Genomic DNA, 21,136 nt, shown 5'->3' with positions numbered 1-21,136 from the left:
TCCGAGGTCGTCAGGCCATGAGCTGTCCTCTCCAGCAGTTCTTTATGGTTTTGTTTGCAGCAAGTGTTAAGAAAGAAAAACCTGGAGGGTTTGAGACAGGGTCAGAAAGGCTCAGGGAGAGCCTTGTAGTCCTTGTTGTTGCCTCCTTTTCCTTTTTATTGTTGAGAATGAACTGAAGACCTGGACTCTGAAGGGAGGAAATTTGCTCAAGAAAGTATTACTCTAAGCTCAAGGGTCGGATGGTTACAAGGTCAAGGGACAAAATCAGATTAGGGTACATAACTTATGATAAAGTTAAAAAAAAAAAAGGTTGTTCTATAGGGGACAGGAAATCTAATCTCCTCCTTCCCCAGGGCAGTACCATCTGATCAGTCCTTCTCATACATGGTAGATAGGCAGTCCCCAAAGGATGTGTGGGTTAGAGACCCCCCAGAATCTCTCTCTGGGTATGCTATCATAGAGTAGAGATGATTTAAGACATTGAAGGACCCTTGACTCTCCCCATGCCCATGCCAGAGCCCAGCTGAGAATGGAAGATGCCAGAAGAACACAGCCACTAACCCTCAGGGTCTTGAGTAGAATGAGGCAGGGTCATGGGATGGGGCAGGGAGCTGGAGGCTGAGAATCCACTGGCAACTGAACAATATACAGACCCCTGAGCCATGATTGATCAGACTTCATATTCAAGGCATAAATTAAAAAAGAAAATTACTCCCAATTTCAAGAGAATAATTTTAGAGCATTGAACTTTACAGGTGTGGGGTCCGGTGTAACTGTGCTGGATACCGGCTTATAACCCAGGCTGGGACAGACCTGATGCTGTGACTTTAAATCTAAGAATGAATAATGGGAGCCCATGAGATCGCTCAGTAGGTAAGGTGCTTACTGTGTGAGCCTGGTGGCAGGTTTAATTCCTGGAACTCATGTATGGCGTGCAAGGAGAGAATGGACTCACCAAAGCTGTCCTTGCATGTTGTGGCATGTGCGCCACCCCACCATGTACACACAACAACAACAACAACAATAAGTAACAACAACCCATTTAAAAGAATGAGTGCTTGGAATGGAAGGTAATTGTTTTCTCACTCACTCCCATAGTGTTTTACCCAAATGACTCATATTCTTTTGGCTTCTGTCATTTAAATTTTGGCTCATTATTCTTTCTACTAAATTGTGAATTTATTAAAGGTATTAGGCTATGGCTTTCCTGGCTTTGAAGAACTCTGTGTTAGCATAGCACCTAACACATGGTATGATCTCTCTCTCTCTCTCTCTCTCTCTCTCTCTCTCTCTCTCTCTCTCTCACACACACACACACACACACACACACACACACACACACACACACACATGAATACAGAAGAAAACAGAATGCAACTGTGAATTTGGTCACAAGAGCAAGTAAAAGTACTGTAGTAGGTTGGAATGCCAGGTTAGAACCTTTAGGGAATGTCACTAAGCTAAGTCACTTAGATGTCAAGGGTCCTTTCATTTGCTTATCCACTAATGTAGGATGGTACAGGGATACAGTGGTACAGACTAGGGATACTAAAGAGAGAAAGGCCCGGGGAACCAAACGTTTCATGTATATACCAGCCAGACTGTGGAGGATAAAAGTAAGGAATGGTGTGTGTGTGTGTGTGTAGGAGAATAAACTATGGCTCTAACAGGACTGGACTGGGGCTTTGGCAAAATCAGGATGGCCGGGTTCATGACAGTAATGTTAGAAGAAGGGCACTTACTCTGCTTTCCGTGTTTTTTTAAACGACAGTGGTGATACCTTTCAGGGGAGGCAGAGTGATTCCCTGGAGAGAGTATGGAAGGTCAGACAGAGAGATCACTGATGTAGGGTGGTAATGCAAGCCAGGTTAATGGGTCTAGAGAGCTCAGGATCAAGACTTTGGGGACAGCAAATGCAGCCACTGTCTCCGGGAAGCATTTATATTTCTCCATTCTGTACTTGTGTTCAGTAAGACGTCAGACTTCCTCCTTTTATAAATGTATATTGGGGATTGGACTGATGGCCTCACACGTGCCAGTCAAGCCCCGTCAGATTCCTGGTTCGTTTTCAGTTGGGTTATCTACCATTGCTGAAAAACACTCAACCCATGATAAGGATGAAGCTCTTTTGGATCATCAGTGATCAGTTTGATTAAGCAGCTAAATGACATTTCCAAAGACAGATCACAGCAGGCAGTGCTCTGCAGCTCAAGGGACTGGCAGAGTGGACACACACATTGACCACACACACCCCAGAGTTCTCGGAGCTGCAGGCTCTCAGCCCGGCTCCCCTCCTCTCTTCTTATAGTCTCAGCTCTGCCTGGTGCTGTTCTCTTTGCTGAAACCCGGCTCCTCTCGGAGGCCCCTTTTGGTTAGGGCTCCCTCCCAGCTCTTTCCCCAGCTTCTCCCCTTTCTACTGGTCACCCTATTTCTATCTGTCTTTTTGTTTTTTCCTCCTTGTCTTCTGGCTCTTTCTGACATTACTGATAACATGAAACAGATATAGCATCACTAGTAGGATTCACTCTCAGCTTTTCATTTCAAAATCAAAATGTAAATCTTGCAGGCCTCCCTCAGCAAGCTGCTGCTTTTGCTGCCGTGGGGCCAGTGATTGTGTCTTCTTCTCCATTTAAAATCAGGTACGTGGCATGTTTGTCTTTCCTTTTAAATACACAGAGTTTAATTACATTTTAAACTGTTCCCCCATGTGGTCCGTGGCTGTAATGTATTTCCTGTGGGTCAGTGTCTTGTGGTATAAAAAGGACCTTGCCTCCCAGGGACATTCTAAGAACAAATGGCGGGGAAATTGTCATTTAACTACTTGATATCCAGCACCCACGTTTTATTAAAATGAGGACAAAGGTAAACACTTCTTCTTTGGAGCTCTCACCAGTGGGCCCGTTGTTTGCGTGGGGTCTTGTCTCTGTTAACCCTATGATGGTCAGTGTGTCATGCGGGGGAGTGTCCCCCTTCTTCAGTTTACTAAAGGAGATGCTTTCCATCTTCCTGAACACGCCAGGATGTGTGTTGGATTTAAACACCTCTGTTATTATGGCCCCTTTCCCTTATGTCTTCATGTTCTAATAAGCGCTTGTTCATTTGTGAAATTCAGCCACAGGGCTCCCTCCTGTCCTCCTGTGACCGTCCCCCAAAGGGAGAGTCCCTTAGAATCCTAACAGCTCTATCTTCTTTCCTTTATGATTTCTAGCCGACCCTGATCGCTCCAGCTTTAGGAAAGACATTTTTCTTCCTTGACAAAGGAACCCATTCATTACAGATGCATTCCTAATTCTAAAATTCTCTATAAACATATAAAGCTACAGGCCATGTTGTCCACATTGCGAATAGGAAACTTGAGTGAATGAGCACCAGACTGCTCTCTACTTATCCCTTTTCCCATAGAGCTGTCTGTCGCCTTCCGCAAACCGCCGTGTGTCTCAGGGGACACACAGAGTAAGATTCCCACCATGATACTTATAGCTGCTGCAGGAGAAATGCTGGTTTGTCTATTTCCAAGGTTCTCTTTGCAGAAATTCCACCTATATATTACCCATATGGTGCATTTGGAATGAATAGAAATGTTTCTTATATTTGAATATTATTTCAGGCTTGGCACTTGTACAGAATAATCTCACTGATTTTCCTGATACCACAGAGAGGAAGATAGGGTAGGTGTTATCTCTTCCAATGCCTTTCATTAAATAGGAAAGAGACACTGAGGTCCCACGGGCCCTAGAGTCAGAAACAGGCTCTTCTGTCTCCCCCACTGTGTCTCCCAATCTCAGACTTGGAGAAGACCCAGTGAATAACTTGTTGTTGTTGTTTTTTCTGCTCTGAACCAAGTGAATTAGAGGGGTAAAAAAGACAAGGAATATGCCATAGTTCATTTTCTGTTGCTATTACAAAATAACCGAGATAATGTAATTCATAAATAATAGGGATTTGATTATTTCAGAGTTCTATAGGCTAACTAGTCCAAAAGCATGGTGGGGGCATTCAGTGAGGGCCTCCTTGCTCCATCATGGTGTGGTGGAAGATATCCTGTGGTGAGTCTGAGCAGATGACACCATAAGGCTTCACCTTTATGATGCCATCTAATCCCAATTATCCCCTGGAGGCCTTACCTTCAAATGTCATCAACATGAATTTGGGGATTCAGTTTCTAACACAAACTTTTGGGGAATATATTCAAACCAGAGCAGAATGCACATGAATCATCAAAATATCACATTATAATTAGTGAAGCAGACATTGGCATGTACACTTATATTTACAGGCAATTATAACATTCAATTCCTGAATTAGATAGATAGGCCTTTCCAGGTACAAACAGTGCTGAATGTCCAAAATCTCCCCACACAAGTAGCAGTTCCCTTTGAGGTGACAGGCTTGAGACAATGGAAGGTTTGTTTTTGGCAAGGAGTCTGGCTCCTGGAAAGGAAGGGTAGCGAAGGACAGGCTTCACAGTCTCCCTACTCCTTACTCAGGCAAATGACCCTAACTTCTTGGAGAGGACCAAGGGGTAGGTCCCACAGTTGGAGAAGGTGAGGAACCTATCATGGGATCCAGAGAAGGGGAAAGAGTTTTCTCTTTCTCATAGACGCCATGTCTCCTCACAAATAAACGTTGTCCCTGACACCAGGGAACTGCTTTCACCACCCACTCCCCTGCAGTCTCCCTCCTACGCCTCCTCTTCCTCATCGTCGGGTGCTGAGGAGAAAACAAGGCCATCATCTTGAATTCTTTGCTTTCACTCCCTCCCTGCAGGAGCTCTGTCAGCCTGCTTTTTGATTCACTCTAAATAAACCTCAGATCTGTCTATCTTTCTCCATTTCTACACAAGATTGTTGTCTAGAACCACAACTGTGCTCAAGCCACTGTTACCTTTCACCTTTCTGTTGAAACTGCCCACTAACAGGGTTGTCTGCTTTCATTATTTACCGTATCCAAAGAATTCAAATGGGGCATTGGCGAGTCCTTAAGCTGCTTTCCTGCGTGGCAGGGTATAGGAGGGTCACGCCAGCTTCTCCAAGGAAGGGGTTAGCGATCCCACTTGCTTTCATTCTGATAGTAGAAGTCCTGTCAGCAGAGGAGAACACACAGCTGGGCTTCTCTGTACCCTTCACTTACAGGAAGGTCGGCAAATGTCTTTTCTTCTGTTTACCATGTGATCTTCATATACAACATGGGAGAGCTAAGAAAATGACTTCCAGGACTTTTCCATTAAGAGAAAATAAACTCTACAAAGTGGTTCTGCCCAAAATCATAGAATTAGTAGTTTTGTAGAAAGTTATGTTTGGTATTGGGTGAGCCTTGAGTCTGAACTGCTTATAGAGTGACTAGTGTATGTTCTAGAAGGTCACAGATGAGGTTCAGGGGTGTCACTGAATGACAAGCGTAGACTAGGCCACTTGTAATGAGGGGTTATTTTGAGGAAACATGTCTTTGTCTATCATTAGGACAGCTGACGGAAGGTATCACCATTTCATACCATCTATAGGAAAAAAACAATTTTGGTTCAAGTCTCCTTCTGTAGGGATAAGGATGCAGCTAGGTTGATAGAGTGCTTGCTTTGAATGTACAAAGCTCTGGGTTCTGTCCTCAGTATTACATGAACTGGGCATAGTGATACACATCTGTAATTCTAGTACTTGGGAGGTGAAGGCAGGAGGTTCAGAAGTTCAAGGTCATCCTCAGCTGCATAGTAAGTTGGAGACCAGTCTGAGATAGGAGACCCTGTCTCAAAAATCAAAAGAAAAATAAATGGGGTTTTCTTTTGGGTCTTTATATCATCTTCAACAGAGAAGATAGCCAACAACCATGTCATAGAATGTGAATTTGTCTTTAACTCAAAGATTAAAGAAAGCTTTCCTGCATAATTGTTCCCATCTAAAAATATTAATCTCCCAAGACCCCATCCCCATCCCTAACTGAAGAGCTACTGGTAGTTGAAAGCTGCTGGGGAAGGGAGAGTCACTTTTCTTTTAGGAGTGGCTACTGGTAGGCTGTACATGTCTAAATATCTCTGAAAGTCCATTAGCAATGAACAAGTTCATTATCAATTAACACTAAGAAAAATTAATTGATCACTTGGTGAGAGCAATAATGTCATGCAGCAGAGTTTCACTCACTGATGATAAAGGAAATCCATGAGGGAACCCAAGATAGCCCAACTCCCTCCACTTCGCCAAAAGCAGTCTACATTTAAACCAGATCTGCATAATTTGAAAGAGGCAGCCACGAGCCCCCTTGACTGGACATCATCTCACCTTCCCACGCTTTGATTTTATTGTTCTGGTATCTTCCTTCCACCTCTTAGTCATGACAACGACCAAGAAACTTAAAGTCATCAAGAGACCTTGATGATTATACCAGAGAGGCTGACCACCTTCTCTACATTGCATTTTGGAAAACTAGACACCAAACTTCAGGATTGCTCTAATCTGTTTATAGCAAACTCTCCCCAAATACCTCTCAAGTGAATAGAATTCAACCTTATAATGCTACAAGAAAAGAATTCTGCTGATAAGATTACACACTTGAATTTTATAGGAATATGCAGTTCAAAAATCTGTAAGAGTGCCTTCCAGAATCTGTTTTTAGCAATTCCCATCCATTAACACTGAGTGAGATCCCAGCAATTGTATCCTGCTTGGAGTGTTTGGGACAAAGTACCTTGACACTACATCTCTCCAGTGTTACTTGTTAATGTCCCAGAAGGCAAATAAATAAATAATAAAAAATAAACTCTTGGATGTAATAGTAGCTTATGCTACATATTGTCTTAAGCATTTGTATTAACCCATTTATATCTCATGGCAGCATTATGAAAGAATTCTGCTATCAATTCATTACTTAGCTGATGAAACCCAAGTATAGATGGTTAAGTAACTTTTTAAAGATTATACAGTTAAGAAGTTGGAGAGCCAGAGTTTGAACCCAGACTGAAGATTAAATCCAGGACCTTGCACATGTTGGGCAAGCATTTTACCATGCAAGACACAACTTTAGTCTGAATTTGTGGTCTTAAGGTCCATGATTTGCTGTCTCTATTGTGGTATGTGAACAATGGACAATGGCCCACTCAACATCTTTTCACAATACCCTTCACCAAAGCTGTGAGACAACTTTGACAAGGACTATCAGTTGTTGTTTCTGGAAACCGTACTGCGAGTATGCAATTTTAGATTCTGTAAAATATGGTCATTTATTTTTCATCACAACGAGTGAGCACCGACACGAGCTGTGAAGGAATCTCTTCACATCACTGGACTGACTGTTAACCCTACAGAATGCTAGAGAGAAGATAATTTGCAAGGCAGAGATAGAGGTGTTCTCTTCTTACTATTACATGTATCCATTGAAGATTGAGAGGTGGACATTGCCTTGGCTCAAAACCCCCAAACTCTTGCATATATGAGTATAAACAAGCAATTTCCTTACTGTGAGACCTTTTGAAAAGTGTAGATGGAGTTTGAGCAGGCCACTGAAGTCATAGTCATCTCTGTAGTTTATGGAGCCAGCAGCTGTTTGGTGTTTGGCTGCTGGGGACATATTTCGTAGTCATTCGTTGCACTAGTCATGGGTTGTGCCAACTGCTGGGGACAGATACCCACTGAAGCAATAATACTAAGTTATTTCTGGGGTGGGAGCTAGCATCCCAGAAATAACATACGGGGAACTCTCACAGAATTCAAAATAGGAAGTAAGTCAATGAGCCTTGTGTAGAAAGGTTTTGGGAAAGGAACAGTTTCTAATGTCTGATTTTTATTCTAATGTATTATTTACTTACTTCTAAATAATGGTTTAAATTTAGTCTTTGAGAATTTCATAGATGCATATAGTATATTTTGGCAGTGTCTACCACCATTCCTCCTTCCAAGTTCTCATAGACCCCTCCAACACATCCCTTCCCAACTTCATATCCATTTAACAGAGACCCACTGGGTCTAACTACTGTTTCCTGTAGACAGGAGGTGAGGGCAACCACAGAGCATGGGCAACCTACCAGGAACCTCACCACTGAAGAAAAATGACCTTCTATTCCCCAGTAACCTGCCAATAGTTCCTCAGCTGGGGCTGTGGCTACGTTCGCCCCTCCCACATTCATGCTGGGATGTTGACTGGCTTGATCTTGTGCATGTCTTGTACAGTCAAACACAGCTATTGTGGATTCATGAGTACAATGGCCCTGTCATGTCCAGAAGACACTGATTCAAAACAGTCCTCCCTGACCTCTGGCTCTTACAAGCTTCTCACTAACTCTTTTTTTTTGATGTTCCCCTAACTTTAGGGGGCTGGGGAAAGCAGTAACACAGGTTTATACTTAAGGCCAAGCACTCCGCAGTTACCTATTCTCTACACTTTGAATTTCTATATTAATTGAAACCCACTGCCCCAAGATGAGGGCTGAAAGCTGCATCAATTTATGGATATAAAAATGTGTATTTAAGGGTCAGTTTGACACTATGCCCAAACTAATAATAGTAGTAGGTTCTCCCCTAGGGTTTGAGGAATATTCAAACCATGGAATCCTGGCTATTATTATAGTACCAAACATGAGATTTTTTTCCTTGAAGCGGGCTTGAAGGCCAATAAAAACAGTTGGTTGCTCCAATAACATTCATGCCACCATTGTTTTTTCAGAAACAGTTTTGCTTTTATAGTCTCAGCTAATCTCAGACTTACTGTGTTACCCAGACAGTCGAGCTTATGGCAGTCCTCCTGCCTCAGCCTTTGAGTGCTGAGATTATATACATATGCCACAATGCCTAGATCTCTGTTTTGTATTTTGACTGTGGATCTAAATAGCCCTTTGTGATTTGTGCAGTGTTTTAGAATGTACCATCTCGATCTGCCCTTACGGCTGTGAAAGGTGGAAATTATCCTCATTGAATGTGTGAAGCCGGGACTTAGAGAAGGTACACAGTCCACATTTTTTCAACTGAAGATTAGCAGAGCTAGGATATAGAACTTAAAAGTTCAGGTATATGAAGCATGTTTGTAATTCCCTAGAGCATCTTAGATGACAATGAGGTGAGACATTTATTTATAGGATTATATCAGGAAACCATACTTTATACTGGCATAGCTTTGTGATCAGTCTAGATACACATATATAATCAGAAAAATGTTTATATATTCTGTTTTGGGGAAAGAAAGTAAAATCCATATTCCAAATTCTCTTTCTTTGGTCATCATGTCTATGAGATGAACTATATATTTGGAAGAAGATAGTCACAATTTGTGACGTACCTAATCTTCAAGCTTTCAGGGAATACATCATTTCTTCTGTATCAGAAAACAACTATTGTTGTTTTCCTCCAGCAGAAATCAGTCTTTTCTAACCTATATAATTAAATACCAGAAAAAAATAAAGTGAGTATGATGTTTGTCTGTCGGCTTAGTGGCTGGACGTGAAGCTACTGATATTTTAATTACCGTCTGCAGTCTCATGGCCCCGCAGTCAATGCCATGCTGACCACTCAGGCCATGGCCTGTGGGCCTTCCAGTCCTGGCCCTGGCTCTGCCATGGTGGTGATATGCAGGTTTAAATTAAGTATTATTCTATTTACTAATAAGACTCAGGAGTCAAAGTCTGGGGTGAAAATCTGCTAGCTTAGAGAGGTTGAGTAGCAACTAGTTGACGTTGCTTTTTGGCCAGAGATACCTCAAGAGATGTCTCTTCCCTCATCCCAGAACCAAAAGGAAGCTTAAACTTTAAACCCCACCTTTTCCTTCCTGTGCATCTTCTCCATTCAAATTGCTGGCTTCTCTGTGGCTAATTCTGGTCAGCTAGTTGCTGGTTCCACTCCATGATTCAAGATAAACTTTATTGACAGTCTGGAGTGTCACACTGTGATCAAACTATCCCACAACATGAGTTGTCCTCATTTGTATAGTTGTTCGCATCCTTGGTTGTGACACTGGAGACCAGGGCTCAGCTCTCCGACGGGGCTACAAGCTGGCATTTTGCTGTTGGTGGTACAGTTGTTCGGACATGCTGAAGGGGTTGAGACTAGAGAAGCATGAATGTGAGGCCAGCCCGGGCTGCATCATTTCTTTGTCACTGGTGTGAGTGCACAAGTGAAGCCAGGCAAGTAGAGTCAATAGGCAGTTCAGCAGGAACTGGGCATACACACTCTCATCCCTCTCCCCCATCTATTTCTGTCTGTCTGTCTGTCTGTCTGTCTCTGTCTGTCTCTGTCTCTCTCTCTGTGTATGTGGTACACACACACACACACACACACACACACACACACACACACACACACACACACACACACATCCGATGATCCAGACCAGAAAGAAAAGTCAGAGCCACCTGGTACTAAAACTTGCATTGAGGAGAAAGTGACATCTTCAGGCTTTGTAACAGCACACAGTTCATAACTGTGGCTTTCAGTCTTCACCTTCAAAGCCAATAGAGAAACAGGAGACCTAAGCATCGTACCAATTGCCCAGCACTATATATAGTGAGTTAGCCTTTAGAAGAGGGGCCAAATGAGGCTTGTGAGGAGTATAACTTTCAAATGAAGTGAAGTCATTATGGGATTTAATGGTTCCTCTGACAATAGGGTCACAGCTTTCATTTCCCTGAACCTACCAGGGAAATGTGTTGCCAGGTATCTATACCGGTCGTTCTCTCTCTCTCTCTCTCTCTCTCTCTCTCTCTCTCTCTCTCTCTCTCTCTCAGACACACACACACACACACACACACACACACACACACACAACTATTCACAACAGTCATATGCAGTGGGCATTATTAACTCCATTTCATACCTGAAGAAAAACTCAGAGCTGAGAGAAACTATACGACTTGTCTAATAGGAATAACTCCCCAATGATGGAGCCAGGATGCTAACTCAGATGCCTGAGTCTAAAGCTTGGCCTCTTCCCATCTGGGGTTACTGCAGAGTCAGAAATGTGTGCTCTGGGCCTCTGCCAGACTGTTGTTAAATTAAGTTCCAAACCATAAAAATCCCAATCACAGTGGTACCAAACAGTAGTCCATGTTCAATCTCATGTACTAAAATAGAGACAGAAGTTAATACTGTCTGTCCTTCATGGTAGCTAGTTCAACAGCAGGTCTCTTATTTAATCCTGTTTTATTGGCCGACTGGGAAACTAGACAGTTCTAGCCCTGGGTGATTTGGGTTTAATCCTCTTGATCATCTGGCTCCTGATACTCCTTGATATTCTTCCTTCTTATACATGCTGGGGAAGCCACCACCATCTTGAGAATAGAGGTAGAAGTGACTGTGCTTCTGAAAGTCCAGAGTGACAATGAAGGACACATTCACCGCCAGCTTGTGATGTTGATACAATGCTGGTAGATGAGCACTCAGGTATGGTGGATGCACTTGGCAGGACCTGATTTTAAAGACCTGCCCTGGGCCTACAGCCACCTCTCTAAGCAATTCTCAATTCTCAGGCCCAGGATTTGATCCAGCTTCATATGGCCCTCATCTAGCACCCCAGTGGGACCAAGTCTCCAAGTCCATGAGTCCTTTACATCTAGTGTCAGTAGATTCTGGCAGCACTAAGAATCTTTGCCTGAGTACATTTGGTCCTCCAGACTTCATGTTGGTTCTGGAGCCCATATTCACTGACCAACTTAAGTTCCTGGTCTGTCCGATTTTCTCAAGGGTCTCTACAGGGCTGCATTGGTTTGCCACAAGCCCGGTTCCTGGCTAACAATGACATCTTTCATACAAACTCCCAATGTAGACTTAAAATAAATGTTAGCTTCTATTGCTTTTGAAAAGAAATTGTATGAGAATAATTAGTAGGTTTTACCCAGTTAGAGATCAGTACTGTACATGCTTTCTTTCGAGAAAGAATATAATAGTATGTATTTTAAGTGTCTGATCGTTCTTTGTGTCAATCTGTATTTATTGGTTAGATTAAACTTAAAATTACATGTCAGACATTGGTATCAAAGTTACAATAACTATTCAGATAAAAGCTATGTAAAGAGAACTGTGAGGAATGAAAGTAACCCTATGATAGTATCTATGCAAGTAAAAGTAAGAAGTCAACAATTTGAAGTGTACAATTCTCTGAATTCATCCAGTTTTTGTACCACTAATTCTATGGGGTTTAGTGGTTTAGTCATGGTGTTCGTAATGTACTGCATGTCTAAAACACACCTGTTAGAATTCTGCAGATTACAGCTCATATATGTATATATGTATACACACACACACACACACACACACACACACATATATATATATCACACCTCCTATAATCCTTCAGATTACAGCCCATGCATGTGTCTAAAGCACACTATAGGTAGATTTTTCTGTCCTGCCAGCCAGCTCCCAAATCACCACAATGAGACTTATTAATTATAAAAGATTAGCTGGTAGCTTAGGCTTGTTACTAACTAGCTCTTACAACTTAACCCATTTCTTTTAATCTACACTCTTTTTTTTTTTTTTTGTTTTTTTGAGACAGGGTTTCTCTGTATAGCTTTGTGCCTTTCCTGGAACTCACTCTGTAGCCTAGGCTGGCCTCAAATTCACAGAGATCCGCCTGGCTCTACCTCCCAAGTGCTGGGATCAAAGGCATGCACCACCACCGCTTGGCAAAGCTACACTCTTTTATGTGGCTGGGTTACCTTTACTTTATAATAGTCATGTTCCTTCCTCTGTGTCTCACTGGCCAATCCTCAAGACTCCACCCTTCTTCTCAGCAGCCTCTTAGTCTGGCTCTCCTACCCAATCTCTTCCTGCCCGCTATAGGCCAGTCAGCTCTTTATTAACCAATGTGAGTAATGAATATTTGCAGTGTACAAAGATTGTTCCACAGCAACACACCTCTTAGAATTTTGCAGATTATAGCCCATGTGTATAGTCTAAAATACACACTTCTTAGAATTCTGCAAATTCCAACTAAGGCAAAATGAGCACAAACATATTGGTGATGACAGGAGCTTTAGACCTTCCTTTTATCTCCATTGTTTTATTCATTGTCTCTTATGAATCACAATATAACCAACCAGGAGAATAAATAATATATACACGTACAGCATAAGGATTAAGAAAATGGATACAATTCTAGTCATGTCAGATTAAAACCCAAGGCAGTGCCATCTGCCCTGAAGGCTTCTGCCATCTCTTCCTAGAGTCATCCTCCCCATAACCCTGTCTGACTAATGCTGTGCTGAATCTCATCTGATTATTTTCTTACCTTTTCCCTCCATGGCGGTCATATCTATGCATGTTTTTCTATCTAATGTGAAATCTCATTTTGTCTGCTTTTCAGCTCCATCTAAATGTAACACAATGTTGGGCAGAAAAGTAGATATATACATTTAGATCCATCTACTTTTCTGTCCAACATTGTATTTCTTCAGATTAATTCATGTTAAGATCTATAGCAATGATTTTCACTACTGAAAAAAATGTTTGTTTTTTATAAAATATATACTATACTTTGTAATTCTACTTTTGGAGATTTTTGAATTATTACTAGATGTTTTGATGTGTTTAATAATGTTGCTATCAACATTTTGCAAATGTCTTATTACCTGGATAAAGCCTACCCAAATATGTCTTCAGAACCTGGAAATTTATTATTGAAGATATCAAGGGAGATCCTGAAGAAATGATTAAGTTAATGATTTTGCAATGGCAGTGTGTGATTCTGACTTTCCTGCCTGCCTTGTATTATCAACAGTCCAATAATCCAGGACACTTTCTCCATTTCAAGATCCTTCGTGCATGCTGGTATTTCACTGGTATGGCCTTGTGCATGTCTTGTGCAGGCAACCGTAGCTGTCTAGAGTTCATGGGTATGACATTGCTGTCTTGACTCAACTCTTCTCCTACTTCCAACTCTTACACTCTTTGTGTCCCTCTTCTGCAATGCTTTCCAAGCCTTGGGTGTAGGGCTTATTACGGATGGGCACCCCGTTCCATTTTCTGTACTTTGGCCAGTACTCTGTACTAACTTCTGTCTAATGCAAAAGGAAGAGTCTTTGACATAGGGTGGGAGTTGCAATAATCTGTGGATATTCAGACAAGTATTTAGAAGACAGTTAGGCACTATATCAGTTCAGAAGAATGGTAATAGTAGGTTATCCTCTAGGGTCTATGGCCTCTTCAGCCATGGGTTGTTAGCTAGGTTTACAGTATCAGGCAGAAGTTTGATACTATTGAACAGCCTTAAGTCCAACCACTCAGTTGCTGGTCACAGTTGAGATATTAGTCTCGTTATTGCACCATCGGGCATATCTCACTAAGCTGATTGCTATTGTAGTTCTCAGGATTTAAATATTTAAAAACTTTTGCTAATATGGTTTCCTGAAAAGTGGTATTAAGCTGTGTGTTATTTATTTTTGCTTTTTGAGGATTCTGGGAATTGAATTCAGGGTCTTTACATGCTAGGCTAGCAATCAACAACAGACTAACATCACCAGATTCCACTGTAGTTTATTTTGTGTTTTCCAAATCATTGAAACAGGAATTATCCATTTCCCTCAATGGTGTTGACCCCATTAGCATAATTTACCCATGTTGAAAAATAGCAACATTTAAAGTCCTGGATTTAGGTGACTATTTCACGAAACATCTTTTGAGCATACAAACTTTCCCAACATAAAAAGACATCACAAAACCACATGGTAGCATTAATGCTTAAACAAGCCATTGAAAAATCTGGGCATGGTAGTATATACCTTTAATTCCAGCACTTTAAATTCAGAAGGCAGAAGCAGGTAGATTTATGTGAGTTTGAGGCCAGCCTGGTCTACATAGCAAGTCCCAGGCCCTTCAGGGTTATATAGTAAGTCTCAAAAATGCCTGTCTCAGGGTTGGGGATTTAGCTCAGTGGTAGAGTACTTGCCCTGGGTTCAATCCTCAGCTCCAGAAAAAAATAAAAATAAAAAAATAAAAAGCCTGTCTCAAAAATTATTTTAAGGAAAAAATATTACAAACAAAATTAGAAAATAATCTCCTGCTTTTCCTGAGGCTAAAGTGAAGAGTTTTAGATGAATTCCATTGGCAGAGGAAATCTCAAAACAGCCTAGTATAGATTCTGTTGTATGGTTATTAGTGGTAACTCAAATGAAGATTTATAATGAAAAGGAGCAAGCTGAACAAATAATAATATCCTGTGCCATTTTATGTTGGAAGTATGTGGTCCGCTTTTTGATTTTGATTTTATAGGTGATAATAGTTAAGGTATTGCATGAATCTCAGAAGAGACTTTGAGCTTTGGATTTTTGAACATTGTTGAGACTCCAATAGACTATAGGAACTTTTGAAGTTGGACTAAATGCAGTTTTACATTATAATATGGTTTCAAGCCTTTGGGGTCCAGGGAGTAGAATGTGGTAGTTTGAATGTAATTGGTCCCCATAATTTCATAGGGAGTGGCACTATTAGGAGGTGTGGCTCTGCTGAAGTAGGTATGTTGGAGAAAGTGTGTCACTGTGGGGGTGGGTTTTGAGATTTCTTTTGCTCAAGTTTCCCTCAGTGTGACGCTGAGACCACTTCCTGTTGCAAGCAAGCTGTAGGACTCTCAGCTACTTCTCCAGCACCATGTCTGCCTTTATGCCACTGTGCCCTGCCATGATGAAAATGTACTGAACCTCTGAACTGTAAGTGAACCCCAGTTAAATGTTTTCCTTCATAAGAGTTGCTGTGGTTATGGTGTCTCTTCACAGCAATAAAGGCCTTAACTAAGACAGGTGGTATGAACAAGACCAATTTGAACAGCACAATATTTTTTTCTTTATTTGAATAATCTCTTCAGCATTCATCTATAACCAGCTGACATATTGTCAATAATGTTTGTTGAGAAACTTTTCATGTTTTAAGAGAAACTTCTTAGTGTCACAGCAATCCGCTGTTACTTGAAACACAGCAGGTCCTCTTTGGAGAAGACAACAGACAGTTTTTTTCTACTCTTTAGGGCTCTTCTTGTCAACTGGATATTTTTGGAATTTAGGCATCATAGTCACAAGAAAGAGACTCTTAGACTTCTGAGTTATCCACTATTTATCTTAGAGATCTTGGAGTGTTGTACCTTCTCATCCAAGGGGACACGAGGCTGAGAAGGAGAGGATTCAGGGATACAGGGACGGATACTGGCCCCAAGGATCCACCTAGAAGGTGGGAAGTGGTAAAAGCTGCTTCTTAAGTCTTTTTCACGGTGCATAGTACCTCACTGTTTCTAACCCAGGCTGTCAGGACCTGCTTATGCCGTTTGCATGCAGACTTACGTCAACCAGTCCAAATTACTGTATTTTTTTTAGAACAAGTATCAGCTACTGCTAATTTTCAGTTTCCAGCTTGGTCCCTTTGGAAAATCAAGATGCATTTTTATGAAAGAGGCTGTGATATTTAACACTGAAGTCAGAATCAGTCTGAGTTGAAAGATCCATTTGACATAGTAGGACACTACCCAAATGGGCTATCTTTCTATTTGTTTTCTGGTTCAGTTTAGACAATAGCATCAAGTTCCTTTAATAGTCTGTGCAGCATTTCAATTGAGCCTAATTTTTGTGATAAAGAGTTTTATTTCCAGGGTGATGACAGCTTGAAAAAACGATAGAGCCGCTTAGTTTCAGGCCAGCTTAGACCCATTTATATCTTTCTGAACTACAGAGTATAATGATGTCTGTTTTTCGTGTTTATGTTATTTATTAGGACTGACCCATCTCCACCTTGACAGCCATCATCTGGTATACCTTACAATCCAGTAACAGAAAGTCTGCTCTCTTCAGATGACAGTTTTGAAGCTATCATCCTGTCCTGGATGGTTATCCCCTCACCGTCAGGAACCTGTATTAATGCTAAACTACTTTTCTTTATATAACTTTTCTCATGTTATAATAAAAAATCACTTATAATACATGAAATAATAATCTATAACCTTATATGGTAGTGTGAATTCATACTATAATCAATTTCCCTTTGAATATTCAAGTATTATTCAGTTTTTCTTACTATAAATTCTTAGAAATGAAACTAGTGAATTGAAGAGTATAAAACTTAGAAGTGTTTGTTACGAGTTACTCAGTTCTTCTCCATATATACTTTATATTATCATCAGCAAAGTATAAATGTAGGTAGCTTACTAAAACTGAAAGTAAATAACGCTTTCTGGGCCAGAGATGAGTCAGTAGGTACAGGTGCTTGATACAGAGCTAAGGACCTCACTTGGATCCCTGAAATCTCGGTGGTAGAAGGAGAGAGAGAATGGACTTCTGCAAGTTGTCCTCTGACTGCCACAGATGTGCTGTGGTGTACATGTGTCTACACCACACACACACACACACACACACACACACACACACACACACACATACACATGCGTGCCTTTCTAGTCTATTTTTTCCACTTTACAACAGTTCTTGCTACTCTAATTATTGTTATTTTGAAATCCATTTTAATATCAAACAATCTCTGTTTTTATCATGTTCAATAAGAAACATGATCGAAAACATCTAAAAATACATTCTATTTTAAGTTGTGGTTGAAAATGTTTCAGAGACTTGAAAGGCATACTTTAAATAAATGACTTTTTGTTAAACATTAATAGTAACTTCTACATAGTAACAATAAAAGTTAGAAATGCAATTAAATATACGATGCTGAGAATTACAGTAATTTGGCATGAACGCAGGAAAGATTAGGAGTGTACTAACACAGCCGCTTATGAATCGATTCCATTTGGGAGCTGCTTCTCAGGATGACTCATGGGCTGTGGGAAAATGGTATTCAAAATATGATGCTGGAGTAGCCCCTTTTGGAGTTTTAATGAGGGGATAATACCCACTCTCCTGGCCTGTCCCTGGCTTTTTGCCCATCGCTGTCTTGACCTTGGGTCCCCCCACGTTTCTTGGTTCCTGACTGTCTTACATCTGAACCACAGCTCTGTGACCTTACCCTCTATCATATCTGCAGGCTTCCAGGCCTTTCTAGTGCCACCTTGTGTCCTGACTCATTGATAGTCTTGAAGTTCCCACTGTCAAGGGCAGAGGGGTGGCATCTCTTTCCTTAGCTGCCACTTCTTGTAGCTCTCCTTCCGGTACTGGCCTCTTCACGACATTTACATTTCCCCCACTAAAGCTTAAAGAGCACAGGTTGGCGTTTAACTCTATAGCACGTTTGTAACATATCTATGCAGATATTTGTGGGACCCCGTAAAGCAATGGAAGAATTTATCATTTGCCTGTTTCTGACCTCACCTGCACTTTGCTTTCATCTGGCGGTGGTTCTTCCGTTTTTCACAGTTTCTGCTCTGAGATGCATTTATTGTGAGAGAGATAAATAATAAATGACAACAGGACAGGATCAAAAGGAAGTGCCCGCTAAGAGCGGGAGGGCAGAACTGGCATCAGCCAACCAGCCGACTTCAGCAGAACTGAAGGGAGCGAAGTCTCCCGATGGCACGTGCCACGACTGTGATCGTCCCACAGCCTCTTAGGAGAAGGTTTTATGGAGTCTGCCAACCACTGCTTCAATTTGGAAGTCTTCAATAAGAGAAGACTCACTTTGTAATACATACACTGGCTGCCTCGCAATCACCATGCTCCTGAGTCACACTGAAGCTTCCAAAATCAGGAAGGGTTGTTGGTGATATTTTTACTCTTCAGAGCGCTACATGTTATTTATGAAAGAATGCAGTGACAAGACTTTTGTTTACTGTGATGACACTCTGCAAACACAAACTAAGACAACAGTGATAATTTTGTACTTTCCCCAGCCAGAATCTAATTAGGAGACACAAAGCATTAGCTATCAAGTTACCATATGCGATGTCTTTGTTTTTATGTGGTATAATCTCAAACCTTTCATCAATTCACAACAATTAGTTGTTCTTTCTATAGAGAAAGACAGAACATTCCAAATCATTAAAAACTGACCAAAAACCATAGAGCGTTATCTCTCAAGCATCTTCTGGATAAGAATGTCCAATGATAAGTTACCATGGCAACGAAATTGTCTCTGTTAGGGTTACTATTGCTGTGATGAAACACCATGACCAAAAGCAACTTGGGGAGGAAAAGGATTATTTGGCTTACACTTCCACATCACTGTGCACTACTGAAGGAAATCAGGACAGGTACTCAAACAAGACATAAGCCAGGAGGCAGGGCTGGTGCAGAGGCCCCAGAGGAGTACTATTAACTGGCTTACTCTCCATGGCTTGCTCAGCCTGATTTCTTTCAGAACCCAGAACTACCAGCCCAGGGATGACTCCACCCACAATTAGTGGGGCCCTCCCCATCAATCACCAATGAAGAAAACACCCTACAGTTTGAGTACAGCTTCGTCTTATAGAGGCCTTTTCTCGGTTGAGGTTCCCTCTTCTCAGGTGACTCTAGCTTGCGTCAAGTTGACATAAAACTAGCCAGCACAGAGATGCTTTTGTGAACTGAAATTAAATGACTACTTACTAATTGATGAACCAATAAAAGCAATTTCCTTTTGGTTGCTAGAGAGTTTGGAGATCTATTGACTGTAGTTTCAATGTATTATTTAGTTTATACTTTGTGTTTCTGTGAGTTTGTGTATACTGCAACTCCATAAAGAATTTGAAAATAGTGTAGTGGAAATGCGAGATTAGCTGGGTCTTCACATCGGGTGAGGTATTCCCAGGGGTTATGTAGGTACACAGGCCCATCCGTTAAACCCTCAAGGAAAATATGACAGATACACAACTAGTGAGCTTGTCCTGAAAACCCTGAAGTATTAGTTAGAGTCTGTTTCCTTTAGAGCCAGAGACAACAGATTTAAGTGACACTCTAATTCAGTGGATTAAGTCAGATGCCTGGAATAACCCCACCCACCACCCATTGGGATTTAATTGCTGTGGGTAGAGCTAAGGCATCAGTTTCCTGAAGGACCCCAGAAGGCAGCAGTGTACGAGAGTTGCCAGGGCTGTTCTTTTGCTATGAGCACATGAAAGAGTGCAGAAATGCCCTATATACATGCATGTGCTGTAACAAATGGGCACAATCATTTAGAATCAAATTCAGTTGAAAGCCCCAGGGAATTAATAAAGTGTTTTGTGATTACATGCTTCTTCATCTGTTGGTTTTGAAAGCATAGTTACCATTACATGGATGTTAGACTTGACAGTTTGAGCATCTTGGGTTTGAAAGGCCATATGTGGCCTATGTGGAGTTGAGAGTGTGGTTTTAAAAAAAATCCTTACAGAAGACATGGTAGTTAAGACTCATTCTTGGTTTAATGACGAGCATAGACAATCTTCCTGTAAAGTGCTGAGGGTAGAGACCCAACACTCACAGAGGCAAAAGAGAGATCTTCAGCAAACCACCTTTGTTATGAGTCTGAGACCAAACTCTGGCCAAAGGAAGTCCCGTGTTTCCTCTCAGATAACGGGAGCGAGGCCTCCTGGCTGATCTTTGGCTTGAAGACTTTGTATTATTTCTTTTCTCTTCTTGAGGGCAAACTATCCGACAGCTTTCTCTAAAGGAGGAAAGGGTTATGCTGGATCAGAGTCACAGAGTTTCCATCTGAGTCTTCCGCTCAGTGGATTCTGGGCCTGTGGTGAGGTTGATCATCTCCATGGCTAGAGCTTGTGGTACAGAGAAGGGCTTTGTTATCACAAGGTTTCAGGAAGTAGAGGACAAGGAGCGAACTATCAAGCAAGTCTTATCTTAGCCACATCCCTCTAAATAGTCAGTACCATCTAAAGCAGTGGTTCTCAACCTGTGGGTCATGACCCCTTGATGGTCGAATGACCCTTTCACAGGGGTCGCCTAAGACCATCGGAACACACAGATATTTACATTATGATTCATAACAGTAGCAAAATTACAGTTAAGAAGTAGCAACGGAAATAATTTTATGGTTGGAGTCAGCACAACCTGAGGAACTGTGTTAAAGGGTCGCAGCATCAGGAAGGTTGAGAACCACTGGTCTAAAATTTCTCCAAGAGGCACAACCAGCTGGAGACCAGTCATTCAGCACATGAGCCTGTGGGGGAGGGGGACCACATCATCTTCCAATTGTAACAGCCTTTTTATGTAGTCCTAAAAACGTGCTTTGGGGGCTGGTGGGCATGCGCAGGCGTAATGAGTGCAGATGCTCTTCAAGGGCATGAAGCTGAGATCACAGAGGCTGCTTTTCCAGAGCCCGAGTGGATC

General features: G+C 41.5%; 1 protein-coding gene across 3 annotated transcripts in view; it reads left to right on the top strand.

Annotated features, from left to right (window-relative positions):
* Positions 1 to 21,136, top strand: part of Pde11a (phosphodiesterase 11A) — a 351,064-nt gene that overhangs the window by 15,971 nt on the left and 313,957 nt on the right. Inside the window, exon 1 of one of the 3 annotated variants that reach the window (XM_052724560.1) lies at positions 2,305 to 2,639. The exons of the other annotated variants lie outside the window; for them this stretch is intronic. The gene's annotated coding sequence lies outside the window, so the exon portion shown is untranslated. Of the gene's footprint in view, positions 1 to 2,304; positions 2,640 to 21,136 lie in introns of those variants that run through there. 3 annotated transcript variants of the gene reach the window in all.

This window comes from Peromyscus californicus, unplaced genomic scaffold (assembly GCF_007827085.1).
Source record: "Peromyscus californicus insignis strain IS unplaced genomic scaffold, ASM782708v3 Scaffold_7__1_contigs__length_154581171, whole genome shotgun sequence".
Classification (NCBI taxonomy): Eukaryota; Metazoa; Chordata; class Mammalia; order Rodentia; family Cricetidae; genus Peromyscus; species Peromyscus californicus.
The sequence above is the reverse complement of the archived record's forward strand: the minus strand, read 5'-3'. Positions and strand labels throughout refer to the sequence as shown.